Source organism: Saccostrea cucullata, unplaced genomic scaffold (assembly GCF_032062105.1).
Source record: "Saccostrea cucullata isolate Sc308-1 unplaced genomic scaffold, CSIRO_AGI_Scuc_v1 ctg263, whole genome shotgun sequence".
Taxonomy (NCBI): Eukaryota; Metazoa; Mollusca; class Bivalvia; order Ostreida; family Ostreidae; genus Saccostrea; species Saccostrea cuccullata.
The window spans coordinates 198,212-215,525 of NW_026926479.1; the positions used below are offsets into that span (position 1 = coordinate 198,212).

At 30.2% G+C, this 17,314-nt stretch overlaps 1 long non-coding RNA gene across 1 annotated transcript; it reads right to left on the reverse strand.

Annotated features, from left to right (window-relative positions):
- On the reverse strand, positions 1-5,589 carry LOC134271783 (uncharacterized). Its single transcript, XR_009993091.1, has 4 exons — positions 5,504-5,589; positions 5,224-5,343; positions 3,004-3,127; positions 1-476 (listed from the first exon to the last, which is right to left on the reverse strand). It is a non-coding gene; the product is annotated as an uncharacterized LOC134271783 (long non-coding RNA).
- Positions 5,590-17,314: the final 11,725 nt, after the last annotated feature.

Below are 17,314 nucleotides of genomic sequence, written 5' to 3' on the forward strand. Positions count from 1 at the left end.
CAGTTTTGATTCTTTTTATTTTGTCTTACAACTTTCAATAATTTTATCTACGATCTTCACAATCCAAATAGAGATTTTATTGTGTTACGCTCTTACTAAATTGACAATAATTGAAATTAATGAATATCTTTGAGACCGTCTGTGATCATAAAACTGTAAAACCATTACTTTTCTCACCCGAGCTGTCGACTAAAACAGTTTACATGTCAAAAGAAATGACCTTATTAATAATGTCAACTTAATTGGCGTAGCTTTTTACACCGAATCTTTTATGCCTTGCTAATGCATCTGACAGGAGATTCATTTTTTGCCCAAGGTCAAAAAAGACAAGAAAGACTCCAAAGCCAGAAATCCGCTTCCGTCCACCATATTAGTCTAAGGTTAAACAAGGCAGTTTCTCTGATTCTCTGGGCAGTTGTCCACCTTTTTTCCCTCCACGACCAAAGATCTTTCTGTTGGACGACATTATGCTGTAGCTGTTATTAAAATTGACATTGCATGGCTTCAAAACGAGATTGCATGATATCAATGGAACAAAAAATTACAATATGAAATATATTATTCGATTGTGCGTTATCTATAGTACTTTTTCTCATTTGAAAATCACATGAGATATCAAAATATTGCGTAATAGGATGATAAATATATATATAAACCTAATAATTTGGCATAGACTCCCATGACAAATGAGTGTGCTTCATAATTTGCTTGATTAAATAACAGTCTGCATTGCAGACATATGAAAACTATTGATCAACCTAAAATAAACTTAAAAAGAGCGTAACCTTTGATAATCAAGATGTGAACCTTGTCAATAAGTAGGGTTGGTCTGACAGGCTGTAAGCTGGTTCCTTTCTATAACTAAGGCTGGGGTATAAAAATATTATGTAAATTACTGGTGATAAAATCAAACAAAAACATCAAATCTAGGAAGAATCCGACAATCCGTTCCAAGCATGATACACAATATCGAAAATGCCTATTGACAACTAGCGTTAAAAAATAGACCATTATGCAATATAAGCAAAAACGCAGACTCTTCCAATTTAATGAAATCTCTGATGAAATATATACTGGTATTTAGCTTTTGACTATATTATATTGTGACTTTCATATACAAAGGTTTGAAGAATAGAGTATTTTGTGTACGTTTTCAAAACAATATTTCTAAAATCATTTAAGAGCTTTGTTCTTTTATAGTGAGTTTCAGCCAGTCTATTTTCAAGTTTTCTTTTCTAAATTCAACTAATTAATGATTCAAATTGTAAACATGAAGGAAATGTCTGTCCTAATTTAACGAAACGGTTTGATTTTTTTCTATTAAAATTTGTTTATTATTTTCAAATGCAGGTCGCATATGCGTGAATGATCAAAGTTTCAAAACTTTTCAAATTGACAAATCGTACGGAAAACTTTAAGTCGATGCGGTGTGAAACATTCAAATTCTCTGCTAACGACCTTTCAAATTTTAAAAACTCTAGGTGTCTTTAATGACTTTAAGACTAAGTATCAGAATCCTACCCCACTCGACTCGGATTAGAGAAATAAAATTTTGCAAAGACTGTCCCCTGAAGGGACATGGGCCACTGTTAAAATGATCTTAAAACAACTTGACGAGGTGAAGATTAAGAATTTTACTTTGGATATAATGGGTCAATTACAGTTAAACTTTCATTGATTTTTGCATTTCAGCACTGCTTACATACTTTAACAAATATATGCTTAAGCCGATTAGGTAAAAGTCTGGTATTCGGTGATCTACATTACGCGTATTTGTAAACTTGGGTATATTAGGAATAGGAGAGGGACAAATTAATAAAAGTTAAGAACCTACAACCAATTAAACTTAATAAGATTACACATGTTAAAAGGTAAATAAAGTCTTGGAATGTTAAATAGCGCGCCAATATATTGAAATGACTACCAATGTATTGGCCAGGGCACGTAATGAAAAAAAAACTGTTAGAAAAAATAGTTATACTTTATTTATTGCGCTGCTTCCATTTTGGGTACTATGCAATGGATGCATTTTCTCTATTGCTCGACACATCACTTTGCATTCTAATTTCTGGGAGCTAGAGTTCTTTAAAAACGAATCAATCTTCAGAAATAATTGAAGCGGGTCTTTTTCAGGACAAGAACTCTCACAAGAGAATAAACCTCACTCACCAAAAGCTAAACCATCTCACAACAGATTCTTAAACATGAAAAACTATAGTTTTTTCGCCTTTTATGCCCAGAAGGTCTGGATATAATTGCTCAGACATGGCGTTCTAACAATGAGCAGAGAGGGAAGGTTTGGCTCCGAAATCAATCCCATTCTTAATTAAAGCAAAACCTAAAAAACTATATAATTGGGAGAATCACCCAGACCCCTTGTTTAGTCGTGGCAAACTCAAGGAAGACGAAGCTTCTTGGTTCTTTAACAACTGATCCTGGCCACAAAGCACCCCACACTTCCCTCAAGACACGTCTTTTTCTATTTTGAAATATTCTAATTAAAGAACCATTTTATCCAAAGCTCTAAACTCTATCGAAGAACAAAATGATACCTTAATTAAGTGTATATCCATATGATTTTAATTTTTCTGGTTTCTTATTACAAAAATATCCCTGTAAATAAATATGATTTCTTTCGCCAAATTATAAGAAAAATCCTCCAAGATATGTTCCTTAAATGTTAAATATTAAAGATAGATTAATAACAAACTAAAATCCAGAGAACCGGATTTTTAAAATTTAAAATTAAAAACTATTCTACATTAAGAAGAAAAATGCAATATTTGAAAGTGAACCTTTTCCTTTAAAACGAGAAAGGTAAACCAAAAACTTGCACCTCGAATAGAGAAAGAACTTATCTAGAAATAGGGCGATTGTCATTGATGTCTTTTTTATATTCGATATATCATAGTTTTTAAAGCTTAATTTGACATTTTTAGATTATACCCATATGTAGCGTCATAAATCATAATATTGAAAACAGAAATTATTTAAACATTGTACCTAGATTTCTGCATCCCGAGGCAGATTTTCGCTGGCTTTTTCCGGAACTATTTTTCACAGCTTCTATTCAGTGTGTAAAAGCTCAGCAAAGATGGTGGTTCCAAGGTTTATAGCAGTGCAAACTCTGCAAAAATAAGTCGTTTAAAGAAATTAAGTCTTTAGTTGATTACAGGAAGTGGGAGAAGAATCCTGGGACAAAAAGGAAATGAATTTTAAACCCAAAATTTTCTGGATGGAATTTATTTCATTAGAAGGATAAACTGACATTTAAGAGCACTGTTTAGTCTTTATAACGGGATGAATTCGCTCAGTGGTAGGAAAAGTGCAGCATAATAAAAAGTCACGCCATGCGTAGGTTAATATGCAATATGAAAAAATATTCCCGTCCTTAATATAAAATTTAGAAAATATTGTTTTATTTCATTAATAATGTGACCAAAATACTTAAGATTTCCATTTAGAATAGCCCACTTGGTGCACAAAAATAAATTCTTAAAATTATTTTTTCAATGAATTACACGAAAACAAAATATGTTTTTAAACGATAAAACTCAATTATAACAACAAAACCATTCAATTTAGCGACACCATTTACTTGTTCTTGATAGAGTACAAAATTTGAAAAGTATCCCGAAGATATTTCCTAAAACAGAAATATGTTACACGTATTGAAGAACAAAGTAAAGTCAAGAGTCCTCCAAGGTAATAGTGCTTGATTTTAATTTGCAATCTGATACAAGTTTGTGATCACGGTTTCTATATATAATATTTTTGCTCGCAGATATTAGATGATTCATTAAATAGTGTGCACGTTATTTTCTACAGCCGAATGCTGAATGGGTCAAAGAGAGAAATAAGAACTATTTTCCATTTTTTGAAAATTAATACGTTTCGGACACTTTCAAGGAGTAAAAATGTTTAAGCGGGAAAATTCTTGATTTTCTGAATACAGTAAGTACAAGTTAAACCATAGGTATACTGTACTTTAAAGGGTGATGTTTTGATTAAAAAAAAACAAAAAACAAATGTATTCCAAGGATCAATAAAAATGTATCGTTTTAAAAAAAGAACGTTGGCTTATCATTGAAACAATGACGTCTTTATTAGTATTAAGCATGCAAGCATAAGAGTTATTTTTATATGACTTACATGAATAAGATGCTCAAAGAAATTTATAGAAAGAAAAAATATGTAAATGTTGAAGTTGAAAAACTACAAAATTACTAGACGTCAGCTTCCTTTATACTTTGAAATAAAAGAAACTAACAATTTTTTAATTTGAGTAGAAAAAAGAGCAATCTGTTACCTTGACAATTAATCAACAGTCTATGTTAATGATGGAGACATTTTGAGAATAAGAGACATTTAATCAATTTAAAAAACAATCTGTATACCATTGCTCTTGATCATTCTAATTCTCTTTTTAGATTTACATGAAATAAAAAATAACATGGCAATAAAGGTAATATTTTTTACAATTTTTTTTTCTATAATGAAAAAAAAATGACATGCTTTAGTCTACAATTTTTAAAATTTGAATTGAATTGAAAGCTTGTGTAAAATATTTTTTCTTAAATAATAATTTAGTATCGAACTTTTTAGAAGCTTGTATCTTATTTTTTTTATCCCTATATTTCTCACATTATTGTTAAAGTTTAAATATTAAAAATATGAAAAAATGAAGAAAAAAGCATTGTTTGTACAATTTTTTTTGGTTGATACATGTGTATTTCAAAAGATTTGTTCATGCAATCAAGGTTTCATTATTGTTGTATTCAATAACTACCAGTAGCTGTTGACAATTTTTCGTATGATTTGATAATTTCAATTAAGTAAGTGAGTTATGCACTAAAAATGAATAAGAAATAATCCTTATCTCACGGGATATTTTACAATCAATTAACAAATAAAAACTATTAGAGATAGGTTTATTTCGCATCAGTAACAGTATTTCTAAGAAGCCTAACCTAACGTGAAAGAAATAAGTACCTTATAGTTTATCAAAGGTCTTTAAAGGTTCAGATGAATGAATCACTGTTTAGATACTTTCAAATCATTGCCATTCTATATACTTTTGGATTGTATTTTTAATGACAAAGTGTAAACCTTATATTTGCATTTTTGTAAAATGTTACTGGGGTGTTTTAATCGTTTCCGTTTGATAATGATTGCTGTATTGTAGATATATTATAGCTGTTTTGTAGATATATCAAGCATTACCTGAACCAGGTAAATCTACCACACCTGGCCCCAGGGTGTCATCAGTGAATGGCTTTCCATCAACCATATGAGTGTACCTACACATCTCATCCAAACCCAGCGGCAAGTAGAATCTGGTCCCTGAAATGACTAAAACAATCATCAAAATGTTCTCCGCAATCATCACAACAACGATATTGTGACAGAATTCCTGAGGGTAGAGGCTTGATAAGGATTTATGGGGCCCGGCTCGGCGGCCGTGCGCGGAGTGGAGGGCCCACCTGAGATAGTCCTATCTTACCGTGCAGGTTCTGGAATCTCATCATCTAATGATTCCTGTCCATATCATTGTCTATGGCGCTGTAATATAACTTAAGAACCATTAAAGCTAAGACCAGACTGCAGATCTCTGTCAAAGACACTTTCATGTTAAACCAAGTAGAAAGATAGAAATGAAAATTTATATGAATCATTTTACTTTATTTTATCTATAAATGGTAATCTTAATTGGATAATGTTACATATGAGATAAAATATTTTATTCAGTGAAACATAAGAAAGTAGAACTGGCCTGAGTTTTGTCTTGGAGTGTTGCGGCGGCTTCAGCTGGGCTGATGGGCATCGATGAAGAATATTGCAACCAATACTCCCAAGCTCTCCAATTCCTGTCTTTTGAAGAAAAATAACAACTGAAAGCATTTCATCACACATCTGATCATTGACAGTGTTTAATTTTCAAATACATACAAAGATATATATAAAAAAGAATTGAAGAAAGTATTCCCTTTTGAAGATGTTCAGTTACGTTGAATGAAGAATAACAGATCTCGATTATTATACATAAAGATAAGTTGTTGTTTTTTAATTTTAAAAGATATTTATATTTCTGATTTGAAAACATCTCTGACATTGCGACATTGTGACTTAAAAAAAAACTAAATATTGAAAAAAAATTCATTTACATTCCACAATAAAAAATATTCAAAACCACAGTAAACATATTTTAATTTTAAAAACTATGCTGATAAACTGCTGCAACATAATTCACAAAAATAGAAAAAGGTAATAGAACTTAAAATGTAAGAAAAAATATTTTACTTGCCTATAATTTTAAATAAAATACGGTTTAAATCAAAATGATTCGTTCAACTTCTACCATCTATTCAGCTTAAAACGAGAGAGAAAAAAAGAAAAGAATCTTGGAATTGCATTGTGGTGAGATAAGATAAGATATGTCTTGAAATAGAAAAATTCTAGTATAGGTGTAAAATATCTTTCAGTAAAATCCATGTATTTTTATTTTTAGGATTTTCTAGCTTTCATTATATTCTAGTCGTTTTTGAATATTTTGAAATTTAATATCCCTACTTATTCCATTCTTTTTTACAAATGAAATGATGTATAAATTAATTTAAATTCAAATATCGCATTTTTATATTACTTTTTTCCGCGGGGTATTAATTTACGCTAACGCGGTTAATTTTAACAAGCGTACTTAATATAAATGTAAGGCAAATAGTGACAGTCTAAGAAATCCGCGCAATTTTCTACCCGCGGATTAATTAGAAATTGAGATTCCGCGGAATTATGACCACGTGGAAAAAAGTACGTGTACAGTATTATTTTTTGTATCAATAATTAACACTCGTAATATGTACACTACAGTAGAGATGTCGTTTTAATCACGTTTTCTATGAAGATCTTCAAATAATTTCAAATCAAAAGGGGAAAAAACTTTATTAAAAATCTTGCATCAACCGAATTTTAATTTTTCTGAGAATTAAGGTTTCCATTCATGCGCAAACAACAAAGAATTAAAACAAATCACAGTGACGAATTAATAGCGTTTGATAACTTGAATTTTACGGTTTTTGATTGATCAAGTGTCATTTTCAACTGTTGTTTCAATATTTGTATTTAGGTCTCGACTTATTTTAATGATTTTCCATCAGATATAATGTTCTTATTATAATAAAGTTAACTCCAGGGGGACTTGGCTCAACATGTGGCTCGAGAAATGATTTGAAAACAAGGTGTTGTTGACAGGGTAAAAAAGGATTCAATATTTCCAAAGATTTGATGATTGTCTTGTGTTTTTAGATTTGTTATTTAAAGTTACGAAAATAAAAGTACTTTTAATTGAGGTTGTTCTTCAAAATTTTTTTTTAAAAAGTGCTCATAACGACAAGTTACATTAGGCTAAATGATGTCTTCCCAAATTTTTTACCAAAATAGAAAGTTTGGTGTTATGAGCATTTTAGTCACAACACCAACACATATTTAATAAAAACAATTGTGAGAAGACAAAAAATAAGTACTTAAATACAAAATTTACAATTTCTAAGATATTCAAGGAATACTTCCAGTACTTCAAAGTAAAACTACTTTAGATATAAATTACATTGATAAATTTAAAATGGTAGACAAAGAGATGAATAAGAAATATCAGTGACTCATACGAAATGAACATCAAGTCACGGTAAATAAAGGTCACTTTATATACCCTATTATACTTATAAAAGTGTTTCAGTCTTGAAGCATTAGAAAATTGAAAATGAAATGTAAATTTCTTGGGTTATGCAAGAGAAAAATATTAACAGTAGGCTAGGTACGATTTTTATGAATCTGTAATTGTTTTACATCCTTAAAAAGACTTTCCTAAACTGACATTTATTGTCAGTTGTTTAGATAATCTGTCTAGAATTCAAAAGCAATAATTATCCATTATTTCGTCACTAAACGGATTTTCTACCTTTCTAAAAGTTACATTTGCATTTAATTTGCAGAATTGATAACTACATTTTAAATGTGCTGTCTTTAACATGAAAGCATTCCCTTTTCGCTCTAGGCAGGGCGTTGTGGTGACAATTTTTACCGAACACTCTCCATCAGATAAGACGGTGAGTGTTGAGGATGAAAGACCGTCAAGTTTACGCTTCCTTCTACGGAAATTCAAAATGTTCATAATTAAGCATAAATTTTGTCTGTTAAAGTAAAAAGTTTAGAATTAATAGATAATCATCTAAATGATATTTTACTGGAAAAGCTGTAATTTTCTGATCCTGCCCTTTATTATATGGCATTTCCATCCTTGTAAGACGCAGTGAAAATGACGGTCGCGGAATTTAATTAATTCCCGTCTTTGTTAGGGTTTCCATTCAAAAGTTGTGACTCTTTTGTACTAATGTAATATGTGAACAAACTTATTAAGTTTCCATGATTATTTAAGTTTTGTCTTTATATTTACTTAGAACACAATATATTTATACCCTTTTCATTGCCCTCAGATGCTAAAACTCAGCGAACAAAAAAAATCAAGTTAATCTCAAGAGCTCATACATTACAGTTTGATTATGCATCTGTCATTTTATGTTATCAATATAAAAATACTTTTTAATACAAAAAATGAATGATGCATGTTATAATTAATAAGACATAGAGTAAAATTGGGGAATCTCTTTTTTTATTTTAAATTAATTTCAACGCCTTGAAATTCAGTTTTAAAAAGGATCTTTTTACTCTTTCAAGAAAGCAGAGAAATATTTAAATGCTGTACAATATTTAAGGGTAATGTCGATCAAGTGCATGAAAAGAAGAAATTCTTGTACAGATGATGCCATTTAATTATTTTTTAATTCTTGTTTTATGGCAATTAACACCAACATGAAAAACTTCACAGGACTACGTGGGTTTATTTCGCACCTCATTTCAGAAAAGGTAGCGGAGCAAATGATTGGATTTGAAATTTGTTCCAAAATTAAGATCAACACTGAACTAAGATTTTATAAGTAGGTATAATCAAATTCTTTGATTACTTTGTTTTGATTTGAAAGTGTTACTAATTCTACCAGAAGATCAACTAGGGCATTCCTGTTAAACGAGATGTCAAGAGTCAAAATGTTAGTAAATTTAAAGATTGTTGTCGGGTATTATTTCCGATTAAAGTGTTGCAGCATTGGTAATCTTGTAATATCTAGGCTTTTATAATGAAATATAATATGTTGCACTGAATGCACATTTAAATCAAGTCATTTTTAAAATGAGCATGATATTATCCTGTATGGAATTCAACAAAGATATAATTTCTGCAAAATTTAATGGTCTTGTATGTTATTTTCAACAAATTGAAATGTTAATTTTGAAAAATGTGAATATTTAACAAACATCCTTAAAACATGAGTACCTTTATTTAAACAACATGTCAACAGTACAGGAATCGTACAATTTAGCAAGAAGTTATTTTGAGGAATTCTTATTAAAAAACATTTTAAAAAATAAACAAACAAACAAACATGAATCAAGATTTGTTTTAAAAAATATATTTTTAACAAAATTACTATGTAATATTGAGACAAAAGATAAAACTTGTGTGAACCTTCAAATAAGTGAAAATTACTACGCAGCTGAGGCGGAGGAATTGGTTGTTGAATCAGAAAACAGGAAAAAGTACCTGGGGGTGTTTTAGATGTAACAAAGAAATGAAGTGCTTGTTCTGTTTTCTCACCAGCATCGAGATGTCTGAACAACCTGAATCTTCAGCTAGTCGGAGGAATTAGCATTAGGATTTCTCTTGCTGATACAAATTATTTCTATACGATAATGAAGCTAGTGTATGTGGCAATTTCAACACTTTTTTCAAGTAAAATTACTTGTATCTTATTTCAAGGGTAAAAAAAAAATATATTTGACATATAATGAGTTGGAAGGAAAGCTATAAAAGTAGACTGAATTGACAGTTTTTATACATACCTAAATATATTTTTTCAAATCTTCCTTTCCTAATTAAAGTTGGATAATGTTTGTTATCAGATATAGTTTGATAACAAACATTCTAGACGATTCAATATGAATTCCATTTACTATAACCTTAAAGTCTTCAAATTAGGTATACCAGTATATCTTCCAGTTATTTCGATACATGTACGCAAGAACATGCTCTACGTAAAAATTATTTCTAAAACGAGTTGTAATAAAAAAGTTAATGAAACAAAAATATCAACATTTCGTAAGTTCTCTGGTCTTTACAATGACCTTGTCAGTAAATACAATATATCTTAGAGTCAAATGCTAATTGGCGTTTTTAGACTTATTGTTAAGGCCATTATTTACATAACGAATTGCCGACAGATTTTTTCCGGGTATTTTCCAAACATCAGAAAAAAGTATATTAATGAATACTACTTTACTAGACCAAATATTCTTTATTTTTCTCAACTGGTGACAAAACAAGATGCTGTCACTTAAAAAACTATGTATGTTTATATTAAAAATATATGATTTAGTCTGTCCTCCATATTTTTTTCCTCACTTATTTCATTATAACGTGTTTTTTCCTCCCTTTTTCCATTTTTTTTTCATTCTTTTCTCTTCATTTTCTTTTTTTTTCTTTCTCACCCATTTTATTGTCATTTTATGTATATCATATACTTATACCTCTGACCTGAATGTATATATGCTGTAAATAGTTTTCATTGTCCTCATGTACCATGTATTTTAAATGGTTTTGAGTGAATAAATGAACTTGAACTTAAAGATCATGACAAGGAGCACACGGCAGGTGTGACCGGTCGGCAAGGAATGTTTACTACTCCAAGGTACCTGATCCAATGTTTGATGTTTTAATGGTCCGCCTGTTCTTGATTTGTATTGTTTATTAAAGGGACTCACGAGTTTGTTTCATAAGGTAAATAATTTCCGTCATTGTGAGAATTTTGTAAATTGTAGAGATTTTACATAAAGTATAGTATAATAATAAATGAAATATCAAAGAAAATTTTGATATTATTGAGATTTTACTTTTCACTTCACTATAGGCATTGCTTCCACCTTGTTAACCCTTCTTCGATCAATACATTTTATTCATGAATAGTATTCATTTGTTTTAATACAAATAAATCTATAATTTGAATTTTAAATTATAGATTTATTTATATTAAAACAAATGAATACTATTCATGAATAAAATCTATTTGAACAGCATCAAAATAAAGTTGGACAAAATTCACCAGAAACTGATCTGATATGACAAAACCAGTCTTCGTGTAGTTTGTACAGTCTTGACACGTGCAAGGTATCTATTGCCACAACAAAAACAATCAAATAAAGGAACATGGAATGGTTCGCTCCTGAACCGTATTAATATCACTCTATCTTTTTGAAATAATTGAATTCGAACGCTATGTCATTTCTCATTAGACTTAGTTTTTGCCTGCCCCGGGGTTCCTGTCGCAATAGCTACCAAAGTTTAGGCTTGACTTCAGAAAGATATTGAAAATTAATTCAATAAAATACAACTTGGCAGAAAAATATGAGTAATGACATCCCCTGTTGCATGAAAACAATCGCTGAGGCCAGCGGATAATCGAAGAAGCTAAATATGTAGATTTAAAAATAAAACTTCAATTTATTCAGAATTATCTCATTTCTTGTGAAGGGGATGAATATCGTTTAGTTTAACACCTGAAGTCAGTTGGTTTATTTATTTATTTTTACAAGGATGTTCCCTTCAAAACCCACCTTCTATGTCTGCTTAATTGGGTAGCTAACATTCATATAGGAAACAGTTTACGATATGTCTAAATTGACAATACGTATCGTAATACAAACTTTCTCGAATTAGGAAAGAATGGTAAAATAATAGAATCCTGGATGGTTATAAGAATTTATTTTCTCTTAATTTTTCTTAACTTGTATAGCCTAATTTTTTCTGTAAATTTCTAGAAAACTCGTTGTTCAGAATAAAACAATATAAAACATTTTAGAATCAATTACGCTAATTGATTCCAGTTATTAGTTTAAAATAAAATATATCTGATCACAATATTTTCTTCAATTCATTTAAAGGAAATAAAACTTACTTTAAGCAAATCATATGCCGTTTGACCAACTTGAGGATTTTTGGAAATAAATCAAAGACTTAATGTTCAGCATCATTTTGAAATTCTTCTTGTCACGTGGAGCAATATCGTTTCTCCTTTTCATTCATTGACATTTTTCCCTAAACCAAGGCTGTTGAAATAACTAAAAAGATATTTTTAAAAAAATTCTTAGAAAAAAGTATTGTTTATCAATTATTAATGAATAATACTGTAAATTAATCATTTTGAAAGAGAGCTTTTAAGCGTATTTAATTGTTCACGAAAAAGTCATTCTAGAGTTATTTGCATTATCAAACATAAGATTTTACTATTACTCAATAGCAAATTCGTGAGTTCTTTCAATCTTGCTCTAAGCCAATATTCTTTTTTTTCTGAAAAAAAAAAATGTGTCTCAAAAGTGATCTTTAATATTTTTCTTTTATTTAAAAAAAAAGAACTAATAATATTCCTTCCATTCATAGATTTTATAAAAATGTGCAAATATACATGTAAATAATTCATATTTAGCGAGATCCAGTATTTCTGGTGGGCGACCTGCATCTTTATTTTTGTACAGTGTATCTTGAACACTCCCTCCAGTCATATCTAGCCGATCTTGAGGATTTGCAAGCATATTAGAAAAGTACAATCAGCATGTTTTTACATTACCCATCTTACATTTCTATACAAACCTACTCAGTGTTTAAATAGCAATCTTATCAGCAGTAATCACATCATTTGGTCAAAACAGCCATTATCTCTTTTTATATTTTTTTCTCTCCGATTTACGTACGAGGCATCAAGTAAATATTTATTCAATGTAAAGAAAAGATGAAATAAACAAAAGACAGGTATTTGGGTTGCTTCAAGCTATTTTTAGGATATCTAATTTTATTTTGAAAGAAAAAGATTTCCCACAATATATGACACTGGAAATATAAAAGGTCGATCGGAGATGCGTTAAGAGTTTTATGTTCCTTAAAATGAATTATTCATCATCGACGCTTTCAACATTACAGCTAAAGATTTACAGATTCTGAAATGTAACTTGTAGTTTTATATTTAAGAAAAATAAACTGTTTCTAAAAGCGCATTGTTATTTAATTTACAGAGAGAGAGACGTTTTACATTTCCCCCCTGCTTGAATCTTTGAAATAAAAAAATTATTAGAAAACTCAATGGCAATAATTAGATGATGAGACCCTCTGGATTGTTCATCTGATTTGTTTTGTCTTCAATAATATTTACAAATAGATGAAGAAACAAGTGTTTGTGTCAGTTCCAAAGAACTTACAAACACCATAATGTGTTAAAGACGTCCGTCCCACTGGGCACAGTGGGTCGAGTGACTGCTTGGTCTAGGCGCACGTCTTTTAGATCTTGGCAGTCGTTTGCAAGACAGAAAGTTCTCGTCACAGAAATTAATAAGGGAGGTGAATTAATCTAAACCGCGTCCCAAGAGAGAGAATAGAAGCCAGTTTTTAGAAACTTTTTTTCAAAATGAATTGCCGAAGGTGTTTTCATTAGTAAGAGTGTTTGTAGGTTATTTTCATCGATGTTTTCTTCTGTTTTCAATTTTATAATTGACCCTGCAACATCAAACAATTTCAGAGAGCTGATATTGAAGTTATTCTCTCTAGAATACGTTTAATATAATGATGACTTTGCTCAAACAATTGCATACATAATTTCAGTATAAAGAGATCGAAGTCAAGTGATAAGTGTGTAAACAGGATTAGTGCCACCATTCAATGAATTGTGGAATTTCGTTAAAAGATTTTTTTTTTCGAATGTACATTTTTTCATATTTTTATTGTTTATTTTACATTAGTTCTTATTCAGGTACAAAAAATTACTTTAAAAATTTTAAGCTATGTATTTTACTGAAAATAAATATTCCTTTACTGGGTTACTGTATTTTATTGTAGCATTGTAATTTTATATGGTATCTTCATTCCATTTTTTTTTTTATTTTTTTTTTTGCTGTCTTGTTTTTACGAAGATTTTGAAAAGTTCTATTTTTGCTATTTATCTTTATTCTTTTTTGGTTATATTTTTTCCCAAAGATTTTGAACCTCCATCGTAATTTGTTTTGCTCTATCCGAGCTATAAAAGAACCATTTAGGATAATTTGTTATTCTGGTGTCTACATTGTAATGATTTATAGAATGTTAAAATCACAAACTCAAATGATATATACATTTACATTTGTACTTGTTTTGTGACTCATGGGCAGTTGAAAGTTTGCGGCTTTCATTTTCAATGACGTAAGACAAAAGACTAGCATAGGTTGACCATTTCGTGAATTAGATTTTATCGTTCATAAATGAGGGTACTTTATATCCATTTACAGTCCATAGCTATGTATCACCGCTATCACAAATGCTGTGACTATGACCTCATCGATTCGGAAGAACACCGCATAAGATATACCGGGTAAGTGGTCATTGGAATTCTTGGACAACCAAGTCATAATAGTATGATAGAATAGTTCATTTCTAATTGTGGTGTCATAATTTAAGGATTAAAATTTGGAAAATTCTCATTAAAGATCAAATATCTTCCACATGTGACATCCAACATGCGAGTTGCAACATGACATACAAATTATGTTGACATACAACTAACTTGAGCTAACATGCAACTTATTTTGACATTCAAATTAATTTTGCCGACTCTCAGTTCTTCATCTGGACACGCAAATTATTTATTTTAATATGAAACTTATAAATATGTTAATATGCAACTTATTCAAATCGACATGCAAATTATTTATTTACATTTACATGTAATTTATTTTTGCTGACATGCAACTTATTCGCATCGACATGTTATTCATTTGTCTAGCATGGTTACATACTGTAATATTTGATACTTTAGAGAAATTTTCTTAGTTCTTTATTCAGCTTACTAAATACCTCACGCCTCCCATATGGTTATTATGGCAAAGTCTTTTTTGGCTCTGGGAGACACGCAAAGCAAACATACACCTCTTAAACATCAGAATTTGGATCAGATGAATTGGAGAAGTAAGTATTCTCTGTCGATCAGTTAACGTTAGATCCGCCGTATGATTCTTGTCATGAACAGTCAAACGGAGAAATCCGTAGACAATATTGTGTGAAAATACTGCAGATTCCTTACTTTACTTTACGCGAGTACTTTATATCGTGAAATGACCCTTACACGTCAAATCGTAGAAAAATAATTCGCAATGGGACGTTTGATCTAAAAAAATTTACATATGGATTTCAGTTTCATAGAATTAAAAGCGAGTAACTTTATTTCGAGATTAATGCATCTCGCGAACATTATGCCATCATTAATTACTTACGTATATTTTGGAATCTACAGTAACGGCCTTACAATTGGTATGAAAAACGCCAGTCGGCATTCAGCTTAACAATAGATTAGCTGACAACTCAGGTCATTGTATCATGAACTTATTTAAGCATAGCATACCTTGTTCATACATTATTCTACGTCGCGGGTTGCGTATCGAATCAACTGGGAGATAAAAAGAAAAACCCACAAATGCTGGTGAAAATGGTTTTCATGTTTTCTTCAATATGGGAAGATTATAGAAAAATTCCAGAAAGTAAGTCAGCATGAAAGGTAATTATGTCTACATGCAAGACAATAAGTTAACAGACAAATGCTGAAAGGAAGGTCTTGTCACAATTAAGGAATAAACAGTCCTAGCAACAATTGTTCAAAAGGTATGGGCAATGTCGTATTGCAAATTTTGAATTCAACGGGTGGCAGTAATCACACAATTTTTATACCAATGCTGGTAACCAAATAAAGAACTTGTACATGTAACAATACAATTGAAATAGGTATGCAGTGATGGACAAGTTTAAAGTTTTTTTTTTTCAGACGAACAAACAAACAAACAGATAAACAGAAAAACATCTTCATGCAATTAAAGTATTGCCCTGCAATGTTGAGTGCATTGCACTCTTATTCTAATTTTTGAACTTTTAATATTTACATCACAAGCTAGCTTCACTATATAGATTTGAAAAATAAATATCTTACAAGTTCATTCAAGAAAGATTCTTTTTTTTTTAATTCGAATGATTTTTATTTGTTGTTTAAATATTATTAAGCAAGTGTATAAAGAACTCTAAACCTTTATAAGACCTTTAAATAAATATGGATATGAGTTTTACAACGAAGAAACACAGGCATATGGCATTTGAATTTATTTTCAATTACCCGTGCCATCTCTAAATCAACACATTAGGATTTGTCTGTAAATGTAAAACAAACAAAGGAGAAAATCAGAATCTACCGAGGAAGGGGACAAGTTAGCCAACAGTGGTGTGTTTTCTCACAGTGACCACGGGATTAGCTGTAGAACACAGACTGGTCACAATTGGCGATCCTCCACAGTATCCCAATTATTGCTTAAAATACTATTTATTTTACATGATAAGATATGTGTCAATTTAAAAAAAAAAATAGAAACAAGAACTGTGTGCATTGCTCAGGGACATATACTAGTAAATCTAAAATATTTTTTGGCTCAGCATTAAAATCAGTTGCAGAGAGATGAAAATTAGAAATGAAAAAACCTTCAAATATGTTTGAATTTTTCTTGACATTTTCTGTGATACTACACATCCTCTATTTAACAAAGGGATGTGTTCATAAACAGATTAAAACTTTGATATCTTTGATGGCTAAGTGTAATACCCAAAGTATAGCAAGAGAAACTTACCAAAGTGTATTCACAAATACTGTACAATTATTGTGGTCGGTTTTTGAATATTTCGAAAAACTTAATTAAAATCATTCCAAATGCAGGAATCATTATCTATACATGAAATCAGCAAATATACGAATAAAAAGATTATGCTATTTCATCTTTAATAGAAAATGACTTATTATTGGAAATATATAAATAATTGATCCGTATTATGTAAATAAAAAAACATACCATTTTCATAATAAGATTTTTCAAGATATTTCAAGAATAAAACTCATTTGAAAAAATGTATTTTATGTTGCAAAATTTTGAATGATAGTATATTAAAAGATTATGAACTCTACTGACGTCTTTCTATTTAGTCTTTCTTCGTGTCCAGTCCAGCAGTGACGAAGCATCGTCTTTAAAAGTGGGGGCCAGCCCGAGAAGCCCCTCCCCCGATGCTATGTGCCCGTCCAATACAGAAAAAAGATCCAACATCGATGTTCCTGCAAATCCCGACTATAGTTAAAGAGTTCTTATGAATTCATATGTACTAAAG